This window comes from Lissotriton vulgaris, chromosome 3_1, assembly GCF_964263255.1.
Source record: "Lissotriton vulgaris chromosome 3_1, aLisVul1.2, whole genome shotgun sequence".
Taxonomy (NCBI): domain Eukaryota; kingdom Metazoa; phylum Chordata; class Amphibia; order Caudata; family Salamandridae; genus Lissotriton; species Lissotriton vulgaris.
In genome coordinates this window covers 458,359,865-458,373,836 of record NC_141689.1, presented here as the reverse complement: position 1 = coordinate 458,373,836, position 13,972 = coordinate 458,359,865, and positions in this window count along the sequence as shown.

Sequence of the window (13,972 nt, the reverse complement as noted above, 5' to 3'; positions counted from 1 at the left end):
TCAAGATTCGAGAAATGTTTCATTATTAATAGTGGTCTTAAACCAAGTACCCGCATCTTTTTGTATCCAAGTTAGTTGAGAATTCCCTGTTAGCAGTTAAGAATCGTGTATACAAGGTTGAGAGTACATGGCAAGCAAACACGCCATCACAGATGTTACAAATGTTACAATACCATCAGAACAGAATTAGAGAAGAACAGGATCAGGAACAAAAACGTATGAAAGACACGAAAATGAAAATGTTAGTAGCCCAGTCGGTCCATACCGACGGGAATAGAAAGGGTACGACCCAGACAGGTCACGCCGCAGCTCCCGTTAAAGGGACATGCAACTATTGCAAGCAGCCAGGTCACTACGTACATGAATGCCCCGTTCTGAAACATAACATAGCAACAGGTAAAACTAAAGAAAGACCGCATCCGCCTAGACAAGACCACAACCAGCATCAGTCTTCACAGAATATGCAGCCCATGCAGATTACACAGCCTACGCATGCTTCTTCACCTACAACACAGACAGTAGCGGTATCACAGCCGCAGCCCATTGCCGCGTCTCAGCAAGTTTCACAGCAGATGTACCAGTATGCCCAGTCCGCTTACCCCGATTATCCACGATATACATGAAACAGCCTAGAGAGGGAGTTTGGCTTGCCTCTTATTGAGATTCCTGTAGATCAAGAGGGTCCTTATGTACACAGTCAAGTATTGGGAAAAGACAGAAAGTTTTTAATTGACACAGGGGCAAGCCGCACAACAATCAGTCATAATGAAGTCCCAGGGGCACCCCTCTCAGGCTCACAGAATGTTTCCCTTGGTTTTTCAGGACAGCCCATTGTAAATGAAGTATCTGAACCAGTCCCCCTGGCTGTGGGTCCATTATCACGGGTTACAGACTTGTTACTTACGAAATCATGTCCAGAAAATCTGTTAGGAATTAAAACATTGAAGGCTCTAGGAGCCATAATTTGCTGTTCTCCGGAGGGAGTTAGACTCTTTCTGCGGGATTTCAAGGGTCATTATATGTTGCGTGAGTTTGATGACAGATTGAAAAATGTACCAGACCACCTGTGGGCAAAAGGCCCAACTGATGTAGGTTGTATGCACATTACCCCATACCGTGTTACAATTAAAGAAGGTGTAGTTTTACCACGAATCAGACAATACAAATTACCACCCGATGCTGTAGTGGCTTTATTGGAAATCATTGAAGAGCTCATTACCCAGGGAGTGGTCGTAGAGACCGACTCCAATATCTGTAATTCACCCATCATTCCGATTCTTAAACGTACTGATCCCAATGCACCGCCAGTATATCGGCTGGTGATTGATCTAAGAGAACTGAACAAATGCAGTATTCCACAGTACCCTGTGGTTCCCGACATCTCATCCTTATTGACTGCTATTGATTCAGAAGCAACGTTCTTCACTGTAATCGACCTCAAGAACGCCTTCTTCAGCGTACCTATTGATCCAGAGAGCCAATATCTCTTCGGATTCAGTTTAAATGGACGCAGTTTCAAATTTTTACGCGCACCTCAAGGATTCACAGAAAGCCCCAGCATCTATAGCCAAGCACTGAAAAGACAACTTGATTGTATCACAATGCCAGTTAACACCGCTTTACTACAATACGTCGATGATCTGCTGATCACCGCACGAAGTGAGCCCGAATGTGAACAAGCATCACTGACAGTTTTACATTTTCTGGCAGACAAGGGACACAAGGTGTCTCCTTCGAAGCTACAATTCTGTGTTCAGCAAGTTGTGTACTTGGGTCACTTGCTGTCCAAAGTGGGGAGACAGCTCACTCCCGATCGCATTCAGTTAATTGCAAATATGCCACAACCCCAGACACAAAAAGAAGTGCGGGCCTTCATAGGCCTCACCTCGTACTGCAGACAATGGATTCCTCAGTATGCATTCCTAGCTAAACCACTGATTCAGTTAACAACGCAGGAGGCAGCGACTTCGACTGTCCTTCCTTGGACTCAGGAACATACACAAGCCTTTGAGGAATTAAAGAAAGCATTATGTCAAGCACCAGTTTTAGCGACACCATGTTACAGCAAACCGTTTACACTTTTTGTTACAGAACGTGATGGTACAGCATTGTCTGTCCTCACTCAAGACCAAGCAGGTTCACATAAGCCTTGCGCTTATTTTTCAAGTACATTGGATTCAGTAGCCCAGGCACTCCCTGCGTGCTTGAAGTCAGTAGCAGCAACAGCACTAGCAATCAGACAGAGCGATTCAATTGTTTTAGGCCATCAGTTAACCGTACAAGTTCCACATTCTGTGGAGGTTCTTTTAAACAGAACCCAGACTCAACACTTGACTATAGCACGACTGACAGGTTATGAGTTAACGTTATTCCAGCCACACATAGAAATCAGACGCTGCAGCATTCTGAACCCCGCAACACTGTTACCTACAATTATGACAGATCCAGCCCCGCATGATTGTATAGAAATCATTAATGCAGTAACAAAGCCCCGACGAGACTTAACAGATGTCCCACTGACAAATCCAGACCTGACACTTTATGTGGATGGTTCATGTAGGAGAACGAGTACAGGAGAGTTAGTGGCCGCATATGCAGTGACCACTGAAACTGAAGTCAAAGAAACACATCGTACTGACACACTGTCTGCTCAAGCAGCAGAGCTCATCGCTCTGACCTGAGCCTGTATACTAGCCAAGAACAGAAATGTTAACATATACACTGATTCCCGTTATGCGTTCGGAGTCGTACACGACTTCGGAATGTTATGGCAAGAACGAGGTTTCTTGACCTCTCATGGTGCCAAGATACAACACGGTCCCCTCATTCAAGCACTGTTAGAAGCAATACATCTGCCCTCAGGCATATCAGTCATGAAGTGTAAGGCACATACTAAAGTTACAGATTCTGTTTCCCAGGGTAACGACCTGGCAGACCAGACAGCAAAACATACAGCATTGACTCACACTCAGACAACTGACACGACAAAGACAATAGGACCGACAAATTGTATGACCGTTAGGGATCCCGCACTAGATGTTATCGATATTCAGACACATGCTACCCCAGATGAAATAAAGAAATGGATTGAACTAGGAGGGATCCAGACAGATCAAGGTTGGATGACGAAGGGAAAATCTACATGGTTTCTCCCTGACTCTATGGTTCAAGTCATAATTAATACAGCACATAGTCCAGCACATCTAGGAGAAAAAGCAATGTTAGACAGTTTACAGAATCTCTGGAGCAATAAACACTTACGAGCAGCAGCAAAACAGAAAGTGCGTACTTGCATGATCTGTTGTCAGTTCAATCCAGGTAAAAGCGTCCCTGTAGAGCAAGGTGGATTTCATCCTCCCGATCATCCTTTTGAAGTCCTCCAGATGGATTATATCCAGATGGACCGTTGTCGAGGATTTAAATATGTCCTCGTAGTTGTTTGTGCACTGTCCCGTTGGACCGAAGCCTACCCAGTCCCAGATTACACTGCTCCGACCACTGCCAAGCAGCTGGTTCGTGAATTCTTCCCACGGTACGGCATGCCTCGTGTCGTGTACTCAGATAACGGTCAGCCATTCTCATCCGAATTAATGAAGCAGGTTTCCTTGCTGCTAGGATATCAATGGAAATTCCATTGTGTCCGACATCCCGAAGCCGCAGGCCTTGTAGAAAGGCATAATCAGACACTAAAGACACGTCTTGCTAAAATATGTCAAGAGAAAGGGGTCGACTGGATAGTCGCCCTGCCAGTGGCACTGTTCTATATGAGAATGGTTGCCCATTCGAGATCGGGACTATCCCCGTACGAAGTGGTTTTTGGTAGACCACCGAATATGTGGGGGACGCCCATTCCTAAGAAAATTACTGATGTTGATTGCAATATGTTGACAGATTACCTTGCCTCCTTGATGTCTGCACTCCAATCATGTCGTTCACAGGTTGCCGCAGCCTTCCCTGACAACACTGATGTAAAGCCGCATGATGTCCGTCCAGGTGACCTGATTCTCATAAGGAACTTTGACAGGAAAAGTCCACTGGAGCCCCGCTGGAAATCGCCGAAGACCGTTCTACTTACTACGAGGACAGCGGTGAAAGTTGAGGGCCGAAAGGGGTGGATCCACATGAGCCATGTTAAATTATGCAATGGACTGAAATCCGACCCAGGCTCGTCCACCCCTTTCAAAGACTGTATCGAGCCCAGTGACTTTGAAGTTTCCGAACGAGAGAAAACTCCCCAAGAGGAGTACAGACTCAAGCTTCGATCTAGCAAGTCAGACAGTTTAATTGTTTAAGTCCTCCCCTAGGTGAATCGGTTAAATAGTTTCTGACATGTATCCCCTAGATCGAGATAGAGAGAGAGAGAGAGAGAGAATTTAAGAAACGTACATACTGCAAATCACTGCGTAGTCACTGTATAGTGACATTGTTAATCATGTTTTTTCTAAGTATTCTGATCATCGTTGCAAGTGTACTTCTTCCAATCTATTGCCCTATTTTCAAGCGTGAACAATCTGCTTACAACGTTTCTGCTGAACACTCTTTTAGCGAGTTACCTCCACATGAACTTTCTTACAGACTTGCGCTGCGCAACAACACATTCATTAGTATGTTACACCACTCCCATCAGACTAATAATGCTACAAACTGCTGGATATGTGGCCGACTCCCTCCCTACCAGAATTACAAGGGAGCTCTGCCCCTCTTTCCGTACCCGTTCACTCACAACGGCTCCTGTGGTGCATGGTTCAAAATAATTAATTCCTTAGATTCTGATATTGCTGTCCTCGACGGGAGCTGGGTTTGGGGAAACCTGAACTTGGTCCTGCTCAACGTCTGTTACCCTGATAAGGAGGGACTCCCTATTAGAAAAGGAACTGATCTAGAAAATGAAGTATATGGATTGAGTAATTACACAATTAACCTTATGATTCTTACTGTTGAATCCGAAGCTGTACCAGTCCTGCCCGCTATGCCAGTACTACCAGTCACTGGTGAATTATGTGTCAGAAAGAAAGGTTCAGTACACTTAGGTCATAGTAAATGTACTACTGTGGTCGAATTCAGTGATCATGGTAAATCATCCTTTAAAGTTACCCGTCATTCTTATTTTGTTTGTGGTCACACCGCATACATACGTCTGCCTCCAGATTGGGATGGTACCTGTTATATTGCATTCCTTCTGCCACCTGTTTTTCTAGCCCCTCCTGATTACCACAGAAACACAAATCTAGTAAAGAATAGACTCCGAAGAGATCTCCCGCTTGTCGACTATACAGAAACGGCATGGGAACAATACACCGATTTTAATAAAGGATTCTTTTTCTTTTTAGGTCCCGTTCAAAACAGTAAATTAATACGTAGATTAACTAGAACCCTTGAAGCTGTAGTACGTGAAACTGCCTCCGCCTTAGGTAACCTAACAGAGGAGCAATCTGCCATGCGGGTTGTTGTCCTTCAGAATCGTCTTGTTATTGACGTCATCTTGGCAGATAGAGGTGGAGCCTGTAAGGTCATCGGGTCAAGTTGCTGTGTTTTCATTCCACAAAACGCGCCATCTGTATATCAAGCTATTACACGTCTGCATAAAATTGCAAATCAGATACATCAGAATCCAGGCACCTGGACTTGGTCCGGTTGGTTCTGGACAACGTTAACCGCTTGGGGATGGAAGATCCTATCCTTCCTAGGCTTTGGCCTTGTCATAGTATTCAGCTGCTGCCTGTGCCTGCAGTGTGGGCCGGCGATATGTGGACTATGTGCCACTTCATGCATTGAACATTCCAGTTTTCTCTCAAACAGACAACGGAAGAGAGACGAACAAATTATGTTACAAGAACAAACTGATCAATTTATGATGATCGATATATCATGAAGGGTCCGTAGGGAACAAGGAGGGAATGAGGAAATATAAATTTTAGTCAAGTTGTGTTCCCTAGCGTGTACCCCACCGTCTCCATGTACGAGTTAAAGTGCATGTAACTTCCCTCCTGTGCCAGCTATGAAGACGCAAATACATTTGCGTCCAACGTTAACATGTCCTCTTTCAGACCCACCCTGAATGGGTTGGATAGTCCGTTCCTAAGTATACTATGCCAATGTCTTTTTGTAGTGTACTCTACATGTTTTTCAGCTCTGGCAAAGTAGGCCCAGAATCTCTGCCATCGAGCCTTTTTCTTCCTCCTGACTCTGAAAGCCTCAGCCCAGGCTGCCTCTGTACCCGTGAACTCTGACTTACTTCTAGCGCGGCCCACCGCGCTTAGCTCAGCCTGCTGCCTGCCAAGACTGACTTCAACCTTCGAGTTATCTGTTTCGCTCCTCGAAAATACATTCCTGCCTACTAGCTTCAGTAAACATTCCCCAGCTGCAGAGCCAAAGGGCCGGCCTGTCTCCGTGCAAGTAATTCATAGCCTCTGTTACCATGCTCCCATGGAAGGACCATGCCCCCACGCTTCTCATGCAGACACTCAGGCGCTTATACACGCACTCACAGTCAGTATAGAATAGCTTCTGCCCCAGAGACCTTTCCGCCCAGATAGCTCAGTTCCTAAAACACCAGATATCAGATATGATAGAAGCACAAGTTGATCTGACATGCCAGACTTCTGTCTCTTTCCGTCAGTGCAAATGTCAAGCCCCCTGCACCCTCCAGTTTCACGTCAATCACACGTCATGCAGCTGCGCGCGCATCCAAGCCTCTGATTTCTGCTGACATTGCAACTTTCTGCTTAGTGCCACCCCTTTGTGACACCTATCTGTGACGTTTCTAGCACACACCTTCAGTTACGCCTAGTCCACGCCTTCTGATTACGCACTAGTAACACGTGGATGCTGTTATCTTGTCTACTCTCAGCTGTTACGCCTACTCTATTACTTCCTATGATGTAAATTAAGTATATAAGCTATGTATTGTTAATAAAACATTGCTCTATCCCTTCTTCCACCCCTGTGGTGGGAAGAACATGATATCCTGGTCTTGACCATTCCTTTTTAAGGAATAAAACCCCTAAGAACTCTAACACCACGGACTCTGTCTTCTTTCTTTCCGATTGAGTTATTATTGATTAAGTACTTACCTGCATAGAAATTACGACGGTAAATTATATATTTACATCAACGTAGCACTGGAAAATTAGAAATTCAATGTCTGAATTGTCTACAAGTTGCACACTGATCAATAGACAAATCTACACGAGGATAGGGAGAAAACAACGAACCATAAGATCCACGCCCTCCTCTATTATTACCTCTAGAAGGTGGGCCATAAGCTTGAGCCATCCTGACCTTTGTTTTTAACTCTTTAGATTTGTATCCTCTTTATTTTTAGCTTTTAATTCTTGTTGTTCATAATACTGAGCCATAGTTAAGAGAGAAACAGGAGAGGAGGTAGTCCATGAACTTTCAATCGCCTTTAGGCGACTAGCTATTTCTGGCAAAAGGTTTTTGACATAATTATCGACAAACAGATGCCTACCCGTATCATCTGTCAATGTCTGACCACTAAAATCGTGGAATGCTTCTTCAAAGCGTGTGAAGAAGTCTGAAACTGATTCATCTATCTTTGCTTACAAGACGCTAACATAATCCAATCTATCTTTTTAGGGGGAATAATCGTCTTTAATTTAACCAAGATAGCTGCTGGAAGATCTAAAATGAGCTGACATGGTTTTTGTGCATGTTTCCTATCTTTATCTAATTGTTCTATATCTGACCAAAATGCCCCAAATACCGCACGATCATCGACTTTACGCACAGTTCTCCACTTATCAGGCGGTAATATTAACCCAAAAATATAATCAATGTCAAAGTCATTGTACAAGAACTAATGGCACCCTCACTTTCTTCATGAAAGTCTGTCGGATTCTTTCGCGGATCAGGCAATGCACTTTTAAGAGCCATGACATCTGCTCTATTCCATGGAGTGTAAACCCAATTATAAATAAAATACCCTTTTGCGTCGGCCGAAGTCACATCATCACTTGTACCCACTTCTTTAGGAGGAACATATAAAGGCGCAACTTCCAGCATGGGTTTCACATTTACAACATTCTTATATGTTTCGAGTGTCGGAGCTTGCGCCATGTTGACTCAAGATGTTTATGCAGCTGCGTCGGCTGTCTTTTTCTCCTCCCTCAAACGGACTGCCTCATCACTTAGTTTAACCAGGCATCTGATCGTGTCAGCCACCTGGGAAAAGGCAAAAGAGGCTTCACGTAATTGCTTACAATCAGCTGCTATATCATCTGGCTCTAGGTCCACCGAATGTTTCCTAAATCGCTCAATAACCTCTGTAGCCAATATCTCAGTAAAATATTTTTGTTCCCTTTCCGACCAATTCTTAATAGTATCTTGAAGTTCAGAAGCAGTGATAGTACTACGATCGGCTTTCCGTGCCGCAGATCAAATCTCAGAGGAACGTTCGGTAGTTAACATCAAGCAAGTGTCTTGGGCTTCATCCTGATCTGTAGGAGAGTCCTCATCTGACTCATTAGGAGAAAAAGGGAAAATATACGGAGGTGGAGAACACTCCAATACCAAAGAAATCATCTTCTGGTTTATTAAGGATAGGATAAAGAGGCCTATAAATAGCGTATTGGCCATTTACCTGTAACTGACGCTCCCTATCTTCCCCTTCTTTAATTTCTTTAATCTCTTTATCTTTCATTTCTAATGCTTTTGCATGCACACTTTTACGCCATTCTTTTTCAATCAAGGCCTGTTCACGCTTCATTCTTTCACGCACTTCTTTCTTCCACTTTCACACACAAAACATCTTGCCTAGCCTTTTGCTTGAACATCTGTTGCTCCACATACTGAATTTTTCGTAAATCAAATAACCCATGCATAGGCCAACGCACATCAGGATCCTTACGAGTATATTTATTCTACAATGTGCTGTACATTATGGATGAAATACCATATTTAATATATATATCCCTATTAGGCATCCCCTCCGGGGGGGGCGGTTGTCTTTCATCGAGTTTCAAACTGGTACCACTACAAAAGCAAAACATCTTACGAAGTGTGCTGGAAACAGGCATGCCAAAAATAGTGCAAAATATGCAGTATTATAATCAAAATAACACTTAAAGTACTCTTCGTACGTTGCGCCATTCAAATATTCTTAGAAGTAGAGAAAAAACTTCTCATTACCTGCCTATATGTATTGCAACACATATATGGTCATAATCATAGGACTAGTGCAATATTTGGCAATACAAATGCCACAGTAAGTGTTTCTAAACTACGTTACCAATCCAAAGCTTCAAACTTACAACACGTGCCGGAAAACGGCTTTTACCAATCAAATGGTGTCCAGGTTCCTACTGCCAAGTTCTCAAATCGACCAAACGGTCACTGCAAGGCGAATCAAAATAAGAGATCTCAGTCGAAGACCGGCGCCACCCGGATGGTCAGATCAGAAAGAAAGGAAAAATGCGGTGGGTGTCAAGACTCGGTTCTCCTAAGGCAGAGATCGCGTCCAAAGCGAGATTCCAATCCTTTGTCGCGACCAGTCCTTCGGGCATCCGAGTCGCCGATGAGCACTACGCCGGAGCGCCAATTTGTAATAGCAAACCTCAGCAAGGCCTGCCAGTGCAAGGGATTCACCCTTCTTTGCTCAGAGTCCTCAGACCAATAGTAAGAAGTTGGCACAGAAACTGGAATAGAAAACAAAGTATTTATTAAACCTCATGAGGTGGAACCACAACCATACAACACCCTTTGGTAGTGTATGAAGTAGCACACTGACTAGAAGGACTTGGTCCTTTTATACCCACACAGTGGCTGAAATGAAGGTTGGTACAAGGCACAGAGTGCTGGTTTCAAATATATATAAGGTCATACAGAGAGTGTGCTAGCAACAAGTGGGAAGGGCTGACAGTAAGCTAATTCTGGTGGGCACATCTTGACAGTTACAAGTTAGGAACAGCTGTAAGCTTTACTGGGCATGTGCAAAGCAAAGGAGGATAAATATATCTAGTCTCTAGGCAGATTTCAAGAGCAGTTGACAGGAAGGTAGGACAGAGCACATGGTGAGCACGTGGCAAACAAAATGGCCGACAGAAATACCAAATGAATTCCATAAACGGACAAGATAATCTCTAAATACAAGATGTCTTCTGCTAATACTTAATGTAATCGCTCTTAATTTACAACACTTGCACTGTGGCACTGAATAGCAGTGGCACAGTGCCAATAGCATCTAACACCAGCAAAAATACATCAGGCAACAGCAAAAATGGAAGGGAGACCCATGCCCTAACACACCCCTAGAATTTAAAAGGCGTGTAAGGGTGGCAAAGCCTTTCCTCATCTTGCTCCTGCTTTCTGGAACGTGCTGCCCCTTCAGATTCACGACTGCCAGAACCTCTCTCAGTTCAGGAAGCTTCTGAAAACTCATCTCTTCTGATTCCTTTATGTCTGGCTGCTGCACTCTGTCCTAAGCGCAGTGATATCCCTTTGGGGTGATTCTGCGCTATATAAACTAATAATATCACATTGTTTCTCTGTGATCCAGCCTGGCTTCTTACAGTGAAAGAAGCTTTCGGGTGCTAGTCACTGTAAGGGCATTTTAAGTTTAAATATCTACATGTCCTACATTTAAACACCATGCATCCTGCCTTGCAGGTTACAAAGCCCATTTAATAATGTTTACAATTGAGGGTTTGTTCTGTGGAAATTGGTCATTTTGACAGTTTAAGCTTCAGTGTTAAAACTGTAGCAACCCGGCTTCAATAATAGGTCTGGAATCATATTTTTGTCCTACTAGTGGATGGCACTGTAGTGCTACAGTCCATAGGTGAAATGTAACTTTATGCTATTGATGTATTTTAGGACACCATATACTATGGCCTTATAGGAAAGGTAAATGGACCAGTTAGGAATAAGCCAGTTTCGAAATGGGTACATGCACTAGCAGCATAATTCCACAAACGTGAAGGTGACTAAACAAAAAGGCACTTTCTCTCATATTTGCTAACACCTGGTATATATTTTATTTAGAAAAGAATAGCCAGACAAAAGCATATTTCAAAAGAGTAGGGAGATCCTTCCCAGCACTCTGCTAATTTCTTTTTTTTTTGCCTTAGTCCTGAGGCTAAGCCCTGTGAGTCCATGTCAATTTATCAACACTGTTTGTATTCAAGCAAACAAATACGCATTACACTGCAAGCTTTACATCATGCAGATAATTTCTATACTCATTCTTTTTTCTGAAAAAGTAAAGTAATCTACCCAAAACGAAATCAATGCATGCCTCCAAGTACCACACATCAGGTGTTTGACTAATGCATTTTAGTGCTGGTGTCCGCATTGCCACACTAAAATGCTCATACACACATATTGAACTAACTCCTAGCATAACGACAGAAGAGTATGATAAGTAAAGAAACTGCCAGCACTATTGCTGTGGCCTAAAATGGGGTGGCGTGATGCACAAAAGAACTATGGATTTAACCTAGATCTCTTGACTGGGGTTGAATGTTTGATTTGTTACGCATTCTGTTCATCATCTAAGTGAACCGGGTATGCCCAGACATGGGTGCCTGGCTCACTCTGCCACTGGATTCAAGCTAGCCTGGCTGATGAGGAGTGATAACCCCAAGCTGGGCCCAGGATGCTTGTCTCTGATGCAGGGAGGACCTGTCTAGGCAGTTTGGGTTGGACTGTTCCCATGAGGAGTAGGGTCAAGACTGATTTGCATATAGCTGAGTCTAAACTGGGGTGGCATGGTGAGCAAAAGTGCAATGGATTTACCAAGATCTCGTGACTGGTGGTGAATGTTTGATTTATTCAGCATTCAATCCAAGTACTTTTGTTGTGTGCTGCTACCCCAGATAATTAAGACCCAGGTCCAGATTGACAAGGTGCTATCTGATGGCCCGTGCACAGCTACGTTTGTTTACTTACAGTTTCACAAAGGCAACTAAGCTGTGGCAACCGGTGGTACTCTGCACCACAAGGATTCAGACTCACATATCGATTAAACATAGATAAAGATGCTCCAGTTCTAGCTTCACATGCATCCCACGCTTTTTGCCTAATCTCTTTTACTCCAGTTGCTAGGACTATATCTCTTGTTTTATCCCTGGCTATGTTCTTCATGAAAGTGTAAAAAATAGTTAAGTAACGCAGCTATTTAATCCCACACTGTCAAAAGCAGTTCCTAATGAGAAGGTCACAGGTTCCTGACAGGGATTACTCCACCGTTAACCCTATAATGTGAAGAGAGTGAGTACTACAGACTATGAATTGCCTTGTGACGTTATTGTGTAAAGCTTGTCCAAGCTCAGAGCACTGATGTAAAATCTTAATTTATACCGTGAATTGTAGTTTTGGTGCTTTCCTGTTACGCTATTAATTTACCAGATTATAGTGATTTCAATAATGATACATGTATGTGTCCAGGTCGTACATTTAAAAAAAATAAACTAAATAAAATAATTTGCAGTATTCAAAATCCTGCGTATTTTTATGTGTATTTGCTTGCGTTTACTTGTGTTTTCATGCCTGTGCGGTCTGATTGGAAAGTGGTAAGCTTTGAGATAGCTGGCAAGTCGTCCTGTGCCTTGGGTGACTGGGACCTTCAGTCTATCCTTACCTTTTATTCGAGATCACTTTGCATTATGGTCTGCTTTAAGGCAGTTTCTAACCCATTTTATTGCGCAAAGCTTCTTTCTTCCATTGCTTATCTTATGTAAGGGCTATAACTCCTTTCTTTCATTCATGATGAAGTGTCACTCAAAGTCTCACACATAAAGCCTCAAAATGTCACTTATAATCATACCTAAAAACGGAAAATGTCACTCATGAGCAAACTGAAAATTTGTCATCTATGTCAAGGCATCTTGACAGGCGCATAATATGTTACTGGATTTACAATTTTAGCAATAACTTGCTATTGGTCAAATAAACATTTTTGTTAAAGACTCAATCCAGTTTACTCTCGGGCTCATGATGTTATTTTTTTAGGTATTCGTAATATATGTCCATGCAGTAGCTTATTTTAGCCAGTTTCTAACATTCCATCAGCGCTAGTTCCCGGCCACATCTTACTATTTGGCGTGTGTTGACAGCACCACCTGTTGGACGGTCTAGTTCACAAAGATGAATGTGGGAACTCGTCCACGAATTGCTTTCTGTATTTCTGGTTGATGGACCTGTAACTCGATGAACTAAGGAAGAATTGTTGAGCAAGATGTCCAAAACTAATTACAGACATGGTTGCAGGGCAAATTGAATCAGAGTGGAAATGAGTCTGGAGGCGTGAAGCTAGCTTAGGTAGTAGAGCCTGTGGACGCCGTAACGGTATTCAGTTTCTTATTACTTCAATCTCTAAATTAAGCCTTTAATTTAAGCACACTCTACAATATAATAAAAAGAAGTGCAAACACTGAATCTCATGCGTCAATGAATGACAGACAGCTCAAGGTAAAGCTGTGTATAATATGTTGCTCTGGCATACGATTAACAGAAACTTTCTGCAAAAAATAAAAACATATTTGGGATACTTATCTGAGGAACAATGTTTTAATCACAAACATAGTGAAAACAAAAAGGCATGACTGGAACACACAGAATTGACAGGCACTAATACAGGTCTTTAGTGTTAAGTAATGTAGTACTTGTTGCAAATAAATGAACACCATTTTATGAAAGCAGATATGTGGAGGTGGTAAAATGTGACAAGAATCTTTGTTCATATTTGTTTTGTTGCATTTTTGTTGCATCGTTTTGAGTTTTTTATCCTATTTTGTTTTTTAGAAGCATTTTTGCTTTGTAATGTGTTGCAGTGTAGTTGGGTATTGAGTTATATATTTTACTGTTCTACTGTGTCTTTTCCTGTTGTGTTATTTATTGTTACTTTTTGTGTTATATCATTGTCCTATGTTCTTTTGTTTACTTTAGAGATGTCAATGAAAGCTGCTACATTCCCAGTGACAAGCAGCACATTGCTTCAAAGTAAAAGTGACAA